Genomic DNA, 11,408 nt, shown 5'->3' with positions numbered 1-11,408 from the left:
TCTATCTTCTACACCTTTTCCAGGCCAGTCTTTTGTGTGATTCCTTATATTAAGTATGAGAATCCCCAGGCCCTTGGAAGCCTCAAAACCAAACAATGGCTAGGCTAACTGGTCTAAGGTTGAAAGGAGAGTACACTCACTTTAAAACATTTCAAAAACTGAGAGTAGGGGGACAAAAGGGAGTTAAAGTGACATGACCTTAGGTAACAAAATACTCCATTCTCTAGAATCTTCCATTCCTAAGCATTCTGGGTAATTGGAGGTTTGATGTATACTTAAGACATTTGCCATGTATTTCAGCTATAGCCCAGGCTGTGTTCTGGAATGCCAGCTGTTGGGTGGGGTAAAATAACCAAATCCCATAGGATGTTGAAGACAGAAATCTGTATGAATTTACACTCAGAACACTAGTTAGAAGGGAAATGATTCCTGCCAAATTTGAAAAAAAAAAAAAAAAAAAACCAATATGCTTAACAGTGCAGCAGAATGGAGCCACAAGTGGCTAATAGGGATGCAAATGAAGCAGTGGCTACAAAGGGACAAGGGGAGGGAGAAAGGAGAGACTTTGAATATAACAGCAGATTCGGGGGCATATTATTAAAGTCTAGAAAACGACATGCTCATTTCTTGGGCACAGGTATTAGCAACTGCTTCTATAAGCCCCTTGTCCTGAGTGCCTGCTGTGGTGAAACCACAGAGTTGGCTGACAATGGCAACTAACTGGGAACAGAAACAATCTCATGGGCTGGGTCCCCCTGTTCCCAAAGGAAGGAAGATATGGTAGCACCCTCCAGATAATTTTTGCCTTTACCACGACACGGGCTAGTTTATGGCATCTGTTCTTGTGGGCCATTTCCACAATTGTGTAGGTTGTGGGGTGGCCACAATGTGTCCCAGAGCCGTCAAAGAGCAGTTGCGTACTTTCCATACCAAGGGACTGGTTAGGTCTTCAGGGACTCTGGGAGGTAATGCACAGTGGAGCTTAAGAGTTGTTTGCCATTGGAGTCACCCAAGTAATGTTGAATACTCTCTAGAACCCCAGTCCCTTCCAAGATTAGTGACCTGTGGACTCTGAGGTCACTGGGTAAGGAAGCTCCAGGCCAAGCTAGGGTTGCCCATGTATGCTGCTTAGCACAGAATGTCATTTTTGAAGTGCATGGAAGAGGGAGAATTCACTTAGGGCTACAATAATCAGGGAAGGCGTCCCGGAAAAGCTGGGCTTTGGGCTTGACCTTGAAGGGCAGGACTTCAAGCTGGAACAGTTACTGCCTGACTTTGATGATGCCAGTCTGGTCCCCAGTGCCCAAAATTCCCCCTCCCGAACAGCTAGCCTCTGAGTAGTGGCCAGCAGGCATAGCCAGCAGGCTCACTGGCTAAGGCCAGAGGTTTTCCTTGACCTGAAAGGTCCAGATAATGGCCCCAGATCCCTACTTCACTGGGTTCCAGGAAGAACCCTTAGCGCATCACATTCCTGAGCAGAGTTTCCATCTGTCAAGTACAGTTGTACAGTGAGAGACACTTTCATTTCAAAGGACTGAGGGCCATGGGTTTGTGACTGTATAAGCCTAGACCCCTAGGGGAAAAATGAAAGCTTGGGAAATTGTGAGGTCATTGTGGAGATTCAAGCCTATTTCTAGTGGCCAAAAGGCACTAATGAGTATAATGCAGACAAGAGACATTGGTTCAAACAAACAACTAATTGGAATTAAGAGAAGTGTGCAGAGGCCCCTAATGAATGGATATGCTAATTGGTCTTCTTTGCTAGCCCCTTGGGCTTTGGCTGTGACATAGACTAGCCTATTAGACGCCTGCTCTATAATAGCTGCTGAAGGCTGGGGCCCTTTATTGCCATGGTAACACTGATGTCTAGAGTCTAGCTGAGCCCTGGATCTCTTAATTTACTACTCAGGCGGCTACAATTCTTTGGGTTTTATTATTCTTCGTGCCCCGGGTGCCAGAGTGGCAGTGAATCATGCTTATTCATCCTCTGCACCGCCCACGGTGTCTTTGAATAAGTCAGGGTGTCTCTTACTGTGTGTGATGAGCAGATTATTAAGTTAGAGCCTATTTCTGCCTTAGCTAGACTGGTGCTTCTCAGAAACCCAATGTACCTCTCCAACCACTTACTTACCTGCTGCCTAAAATGGTTTGGGCAAGCAGAGTGATTGCACTGCAGTGGGCCGGCAGAGCCCCAGCTTCCCAGAAGCCTTTGCTTGCTTGGTGGTCAGGGAGGAGCAGCACAGTATAGGTGGGGCGGCACCAGTTGGGAGAAAGAAGCTTGGAAACACATGCCATCAAAATGGAGCAGCTGGAGGGAGAGAAGAGTCATTGCAGAGGGTCCTGGCTGGGAACTGTGTTGCTAGAAGTTTTAGTCCCTGCAGGGTAAGGGGGTCGGGCCTGTGTGGAAAAAGACATCCTGTGTTCTGAGTGACTCCAAAAAAGGAAGTAGCCCCCAAGGTTAGAAGGTACAGGGGAGATGAATTTCACTTTATTTTATGAGACCTTTGTTACAAAAGCTGGTCACTGAGACCAGTTGCCTCTGAAAGTTAGTAAACAACTTACCACTGGAGCTGCCCACACTTTGGCATCTCATTATAGAGATGCTCTAAGCATCCACTGCCAGAGTGTGAGAAGTAGAACCCTGCTAGATGACCTCTTAGGACTCTTTCAACCTTGCAGTCTTGTGTGTCTATATATGACATTGTTTAATTTATCAGGACATATGCTAAACTTGAATAAGTATATGTGCTTGATTCAGCAGCACATATGCTAAAATTGGAATGCTACTCTATTAGTGTGTGTCTGTGTCTGTCTCCAGCCATAAATGAAATTTTGCAACAGGTGCAGAGATGTTTTCCTGACACCTCTGTCCCTAACAAATGGATAACCTGAAACTAAAGATAAATTGTACAATAAATCCCGAAGTTACAAATGGATCCTAAAAGTAGGAATCTTAGGGTTGTTGGATTTTGTGGTTTGTTTTGATTTTTTTTCAGTTCACTGCAGCTTTTGCAGCATTTCACTGGGCATTCTCAGGGGAGAATTGGCAGACTACAGAGAAAACTGAGCTACACAAATTTGAAGCACATTTACAAGGCTTTTTTTCTGTTTTTTTGGGAGTGAAGGGTGTAGGGTGGGGGTCACAGGTCTTCTTGAACTAACTAGATTCAAAGAAGTAGTGATTTTTTGCTGTGACAAGCTAGACAGAGAACTGTAAACCTAAGGACAATCAATCAAGTGTGCTAAGCACAGAAGGGGCTGTTAGGCAACATTGGTTTTTCCACCAAACTCTGCAAACCTGCTTATTATGAAGCAGCAGCATTTCCCCACACAGAGGACAGTGATATTAATCCAATCCGAACCCACTTTGGATTCAGCAAGCACCAGCCAGAAATCACAGTGGCTCTCAGCTGCCTCTTAAATCAAAGTCAGATTCATAAGCAAGAGCTTAAGGTCTCTCCATCAACAGCCTTGTTCTGTTACTCACTTGCTGTAAGACTACAGGAATGACAATTGATTTATCTGTTGCACCATGTTCCCTCCTCGAAAGAAAATAAAGTTCCACGTCCCTGCTTCCTCACTCTCAGGAATGCCATGGGCTTGGAACGCTTCAAAAGAAAATGGTGAGAGACTCTGAAGTTAGGTAGAATTATTGCTTGTTAGAGAGTATAGCATAGTGTCTAAAATCATGGGCTTTTAATTGGAACTGGGTTTAAATCCAGTTCCCACTCTTTTTTTTTTTTTTTTTTTTTTTTTGAGATGTAGTCTCGCTCTGTCACCCAGGGTGGACTGCAGTGGCACAATCTTGGCTCACTGCAAGCTCCACCTCCGGGGTTCACGCCATTCTCCTGCCTCAGCCTCCCGAGTAGCTGGGACTACAGGCGCCCGCCACCACGCCCAGCTAATTTTTTGTATTTTTAGTAGAGAAGGAGTTTCACCGTGTTAGCCAGTATGGTCTCGATCTCCTAACCTCATGATCTACCAGCCTCGGGCCTCCCAAAATGCTGGGATTACAGGCATGAGCCACCACGCCCAGTCCCAGTTCCCACTCTTCATAGCTGTGTGACCTTGGGGAAGTTATTTCAACTCTCTGACCCTCCATTTTCCCATCCATAAAATCACTAGATTGGTGTAAGAATCAAATGATTTAATTTATATAAAGTACTTGGCCTAGTTCACTCAATAAAGGTAATTGTTATTATTGTCAGTATTATTATCATGTGTCTTACATGGATGTTGTTAGTAAAGTGTCTCCCAGAACACATGACTTCTCAGGGTTCTTCTTTGTCAAGACAACAATTAAATCGATGGATTCTAAAACCATTGGTGAAAATTTCTGGGGGAGCAAGATATTCATGCAGTGTCAAAATATTACTCCACAGATTATTTATTAATTTCAAAGAAAAAGCACGCCTTTACAATGAAGAATTCTAGCAAACATCACTTTAGCTTAGTGATCAAATTTAGCATCACTAATAGCAGGGCAATGGGCAATGACATATAGCCCTGTTGATATGATGTAATGGGATGTCAATAACGTCGCTTCGGTAGTATTCTTGCCAAAAATGTTTAATCTGAATGTAACCATGAGGAAACAATCACACAAAGCCAGGTTGTATACAAGACAACTGACGTGGACTCTTAAAAAATATCAGTGTCATTGAGAAGAAAAGCCAAAGGTACTGTTCCAGAATCTAGATTAAAGGAAACTAAAAGGAAAAAAAACAATAAAATGAAATGCATTATTTTTAATTGAATCCTGTCAACACAAACTGCTAGGATGTTTTGGAGGCAATTAAAACTTGAGAAATTTTAATATGTGCTTGATACTGGATACTATTATTAAAATGTTAAATTTCTTGGATGTGATAATGGCATTATGATTATGCAAGACAATGAAAGAATGCTCTTATTCTTAAGATATACATGCTGAAGTATTTAGTTGTGAAGTAGCATGGTAGCAATTTAATTTCAAATGCTGTAGCTGGATACATACATATGGGTATTATATATATGTTTGTGAGAGAGAGCATTGTGCAAATGTAAAATATTAACAATTTCTAGGTGAAGGGTATGCTGGCTTTCATCACATTTTACTTTCAATTTTTAACACTTTTCCAAATAAAAAGTTGAGAGCAAAATGTAAATCCTTCCCTCCAGCCCCATTCCAGGTGTGCCTTTTCATATCCCCAACAGGTCTCTGCACCTTAGTTCTTATACCTCCAATGTCCCCCATCCTGTAGCAACAGAAGCCATTTGGAGTTAAGGACACAAGAAATAATGGAAAGCTTCAGGAAGGCACTCACATTTGAGTTTGGCCTCCAGGGATGGGGCAGGATTTCACCAAGCAGAGGTGGGAGAGAAAGGACTTTCTAGAAAGAAGCAATAACTTCAGTGAAGCTTGAAGAATATAGAGCAGAGGGGCCAGGCGCAGTGGCTCACTCCTGTAATCCCAGCACTTTGGGAGGCCAAGGCGGGCAGATCATGAGGTCAGGAGATCAAGACCATCCTGGCTAGCATGGTGAAACCCTGTCTCTACTAAAAATACAAAAAATTAGCCAGGTGTGGTGGCGGGCGCCTGTAGTCCCAGCTACTCGGGAGGCTGAGGCAGGAGAATGGCGTGAACCTGGGAGGCGGAGCTTGCAGTGAGCCGAGATCGCGCCACTGCACTTGAGCATGGGTGACAGAGCGAGACTCTGTCAAAAAAAAAAAAAAAAAAATATATATATATATATATATATATATATATATATATATATAGAGAGAGAGAGAGAGAGAGGAGAGAGAGAGAGAGAGTAGAGGTTCTCAACCTTATTGTGCATAGAGTTATGTGAGGAGCTTGGTAACTGTGCAGATTTCCTGATCCCAGCTCCAAAATCCTCATTCTCCAGGTCTAAAATAGGGCCCAGAAATTTGAAGGTTTAACAAGCACCAAGATGAATCTGATGCAGAGGTTCAAGGATTTTGATTGGGAAACACCGGCATGAACAGTTGCCTACTGCACACACAGTAAACTGGCCCTGTGTCTCTCTCTCCCTTTTTCAGCAGATTATCTCAAAGGTGAATTGTTACAAGGCTTACCTAAACCTTCAGAGGGAAGTCTTCAGTACTACACCCATCAGTCATGATGTCTGCCATGTTCAACACTCTACTCATTGCCCCATGTTCAGGAAGGCAAACCCAGCTAGTTGTGGCATGAGAGTGACCTTGACTACACCAGGGATGAACTCCACAATGTGATAGGTAAAGTAGCCTGGCACGAAGAGCTCTTCGCCCAATAGGATTGATAGTAACATGCTAAGAGAATCAGACTAACACCCTATGAAACTGTTCCTATGGACTATGGAGAGAATTTTCCAGTCAGTGGCAAGAGGAGACTAGAAAATCTTATAGAAGCCACAAGGACATTATACAAGAAGGGAGCAAGATGCTGTTGATTAGAACTGCTTGGAATCTAGTGGTTTTCTAGGCCATATGTATCTTTGTAATCTTTCTTTTCTTGAGGTATACTAATGGACCTCTGTTATCTATGATAAAAGAATTAAATTTATGCACCCTTTCTGAGGTTCCCAGTTCTTAGAAAACTCCTAATGCTAATGCCCACACTACAAAAAACTATCTCTAGGGTATGTTGCTGTCCACCTGAGGAGCTGGCAGTCCAGAAATATGCCAATTGTTTCATTGTCTCTCCAAGCAGACACACAAATCAAGAAAAGAAACCCTGAGCCCACTTTCTCAAGACCCTTCCTACTTTATAGATGCCTGCATCCCAAATGCCTCCCTTTTCTATCTCCGGTCTTCCTTGCTTGGTTCAGGCTGGTGGACACTTCAAGTTGTGTAGTCCTTTTCTGAACCATTTTCTTTCCACCACCTCTGGCTCCAGCCCATGAAGAGCCCAGGTTAGTATATCTATGCCCAGAAGTGAAGAAGTTAAAGAATCATCTTCTGTTTAGCTAAGAGCAACAGCTGCTGGAAGGGTTCAAGGAGGGGATAGTAGAAGGCTGTGAGGAGGTCCCCAATCCCCATCTTTTTGCAGTACACCAGCCCCTAAGACACCCAAATAACTATCCTGCCTTTGTGGAAGGAAGAATGGCATGGCATGGCGTGGCATTAACTTTGCCCTGCTCTCTGTCCCCTGATATCCTATCTTCTGGGCAGCATGACCAGAATCTGTAAAAACAAAGGAATCCTTATCCTGATGTTCCTATTCCTCTACCTCCTTGAAACCAGGGCACTATCCTCTGAACTCATTAAGTATCCAGAATAGGGAAACAAATTCTAGCCCCAGAGCTGCTATAAATACACAGTGTGATGTTGGACTACTTAGTCACTTAATTTCTTGATACTTCAGTTTTCTCATAGGACTGTAGTGAGGATGATCTGTGGTGAAAGTGCTGGACAAATCATCAGGCCTTCTGGTAGAGCAGTCCTCTGGGGACATGATAAATGGGAATGGCCTTACTCCTCTATGGCCTCCTGTTTCTCCTCTCCCCAACTCCATGCTGACAGCTTTTCTCTAGCTTTAGTGAAAAGAGCGATTGATTGTCTAATATCACAACATTGTTGAAGAGAAAAGTAATTTGCAGACAATGAGAACAAAAGATCTATATGACGAAAAGGGATACTTAGGACTCCCAAGATTAGAAATCTCTACTGAAACTCCTTATACAATTAATTTTCAGGTTAGAAATATTTGGAAAATGCGATCTTGGGATCCCACCATTCTACACCACATGAACTACCGCCCAGATGACCCAACAAGGATATAGGAGGACTAGTGTTAACTTTTGATGAAGAGTTTGGCAAGTATCCCCCAAAGAGCTAAAACTAGCTGGCTATTTATGAAGTGTATAAGGTGTTCCAGTTGTGTCCTCTGGGAATTCCTGTCCATCAATATAAATCTGTCTCACAAGGTCCTGACCATTGCAAGAACCATAGCCCTGGGAAAATAGAATGACTAAAAAAGTGGGATGATAAATTAAGGACTTCTATCAATTTATGTAACAGAAGAAAGAAAATCGGATATTTAAAACCTCTTCTCCTTTCTGCTTAATGGGATACCTAAATCATGCAACTTGAAAAGTAAGAGCAGCTCCAGTGACACATAGGTACGGGAGAAGCACAGGAAGGAATGATATCATGTAATGTAGCAACTACCCCTGAACACAGCGCAAGAAGCAACACCATTCTGAGAAAAGAGTGTAGGTTCTGGAGTCAAATAGAGATGGGTGCAATTTCCAGTTCTGATACATTTCACCTGTGTTAACTGTCAAGACTTGTGACGGTTCTGAGATTTGTATCTTGCAAGCTAACCTACCACATTCCCATGGATGCTGACAGAAGACATGAGACTCCTGGGTCAGAGATAAGGGACTTTGTTTCTTACAGCAATAGTATTAGCCAGAGTACAACTATTTTCTTGTGTCACTATCTCTTTCTTCTTCGTCTCATAAGAGCTACTTGAAGAGGGCCAGGTGACACCTGCACATGCTGTAGATTGCATTACTGAAAAGCAATACTGAACTTAATAAATCTGAATTTTTAATGATGGGCAGTAAGTGTTCCTGTCTTTTGCTCCAGAAGGAGATACGCTATCTTCCAAAGCTGTTCACTATACACATATCCTTGAAAAGGTAGTCTGGAACAATATCAGTCACTGTCTCTACTCACAAGAAGTACAGAAACATGAGACCCATGGGAAATTGTCTCACAATAATGATTATGAGAAAGTTACCTAACCTCTTTGAGTCTCTATTTTTTCATCTGTAAAATATGTATCATAATAGTACCTACCTCTGGAGCCATAAAGATTAAATGAGTTCATACCTGTCGAAGCACTAGACACTTAGAAGATGCTCAACATTAAATGTTTAGTTTCATTTCTCCCACTCCATGCCCACTTTCTCACCACCATGACTAGAAGGCCCTACTATTCTATCCTTCCTTTTCTGTTCTTGTAGTCGTCCCCTGGTTCCCAATGAAGACCTCAGTTTATTTCCCATCACCTTTACTCATACATTTACTAGTTTCCATCTGCATCCCGTCAGGATTGTAGTCCCACTTAATTAATTAATTAATTAAGCAAATAGTTATTGAACACTTACAATGTGTCAGCTACTATGCAAGGTTCTAGGAATACAGTAGAGAATTTATTAAAAAATAAATCAGATAGAATTATTGGTCACCAGGAAAGCATAACATATCCCTCATTTTACTCATTTGATCTCTGCTGCCCCACTGAGAATTAAACACTGTCCACATAGGGTTACATCTCTTACTGCTTTTCCTTAATGGAGTCAAACTTCACTCCTGGGCCCTAGCTAGGTGAAAGGTCAATCAAAACTTGTGGCCCAGCAAGGATGTCAAACACTGTCCAAGAAGTGGAGTCCTATTACTTTCCAAGACAGGCACCAACACTAGTGATAGAAAGGAGGGTCGGGGAAATAAGGTTTCTGGAATCTTCTGAAGACTTGAAAGAACAGATCTCAGTTAACATTAGCAGAGTCATTCTTTAGGAGAAAACACAGTTGCCAAAGAGGTGTTTGAAAGCAAATCTGTTGGCCTTCACTCCTAAGGAACCTATACATTGTCTTCATTTTTTCATAATTAATTAGTTACACAAGCCTTTTTTCTCTTCTTCAAAGGTTAGTCTCCCCTCTAGCATATAAAGGATTATTACGCACTCCAAACTAGTAAGATATTTCACTGGATTGCTACCACTCTTCCTCCTACATGAATATTTTTTCTCTCCAAAAGGATTATAAGAACCTTGAAGACAAGACCTGTACTTTACACTTCTCTTATAACTGACTTCCACTCCTTCCATTACTAGCACAGCCTGCATCTGTTCAGTGACACAAACAATCTGTTCTTAAAAAATAACTAGCTAAAAAAAGGAATGATGCTGTGGAATGGCATGGTGTTTACAAGCAGATTCATGGTGATTTTATTTATAAAAATTCCCAGACTTCTTTGGTCAGTCACCCTTATGGTATCAACAGAAACATTTTTTCCCAAGTAATTTGTAAGCCCAAACAGATTGGTTTCCTTAGTTTCACAGATAGAAGGTCAGGTGTTAATTTGAACCAATCACATGCTAGTACAGTATTGCTAGGAATAGAAGCAACGAAACATTATCCCTATCTCTCACTTTAATCATTAGCTTGTCCTCTTTCTTAGTCTAATCCCTTTGATCATGAGTCAGGAACCTTTCCAAGCATGCCAAAGCTTCTGCCACTGTTCCTCTATGAGGCAAGGGACAGAGGGTGATTAACTTCTGGGGAGGGCACGGGGAGAAGGTTGCCACCGCTCAGTTATTCTAACTGGGGATCAAGAGGAGAAATCAACATTTTGGTGACAGTGGGATTGGAAGGAACTTTCTTTTTTTTTTATTATACTTTAAGTTTTAGGGTACATGTGCACAATGTGCAGGTTTGTTACATATGTATACATGTGACATATTGGTGTGCTGCACCCATTAACTCGTCGTTTAACATTACGTATATCTCCTAATGCTATCCCTCCCCCCTCCCCCGACCCCACGACAGGCCCCGGTGTGTGATATTCCCGTTCCAGTGTCCATGTGTTCTCATTGTTCAATTCCCACCTATGAGTGAGAACATGCGGTGTTTGGTTTTTTGTCCTTGCGATAGTTTGCTGAGAATGATGGTTTCCAGCCTCATCCATGTCCCTACAAAGGACATGAACTCATCCATTTTTATGGCTGCATAGTATTCCATGGTGTATATGTGCCACATTTTCTTAATCCAGTCTATCATTGATGGACATTTGGGTTGGTTCCAAGTCTTTGCTATTGTGAATAGTGCCATAATAAACATACGTGTGCATATGTCTTCATAGCAGCATGATTTATAATCCTCTGGGTATATACCAAGTAGTGGGACGGCTTGGTCAAATGGTATTTCTAGTTCTAGATCCCTGAGGAATCACCACACTGACTTCCACAATGGTTGAACTACTTTACACTCCCACCAACAGTGTAAAAATGCTCCTATTTCTCCACATCCTCTCCAGCACCTGTTGTTTCCTGACATTTTAATGATTGCCATTCTAACTGGTGTGAGATGGTATCTCATTGTGGTTTTGATTTGCATTTCTCTGATGGCCAGTGATGATGAGCATTTTTTCATGTGTCTTTTGGCTGCATAAATGTCTTCTTTTGAGAAGTATCTGTTCATATCCTTTGCCCACTTTTTGATGGGGTTGTTTGTTTTTTTCTTGCAAATTTGTTGGAGTTCATTGTAGATTCTGGGTATTAGCCCTTTGTCAGATGAGTAGATTGCAAAAATTTTCTCCCATTCTGTAGGTTGTCTGTTCACTCTGATGGTAGTTTCTTTTGCTGTGCAGAAGCTCTTTACTTTAATTAGATCCCATTTGTCAACTTTGGC

This window comes from Symphalangus syndactylus, chromosome X (genome assembly GCF_028878055.3).
Source record: "Symphalangus syndactylus isolate Jambi chromosome X, NHGRI_mSymSyn1-v2.1_pri, whole genome shotgun sequence".
In the NCBI taxonomy this organism is placed as follows: Eukaryota; Metazoa; Chordata; class Mammalia; order Primates; family Hylobatidae; genus Symphalangus; species Symphalangus syndactylus.
This window is presented reverse-complemented; position numbering follows the sequence as displayed.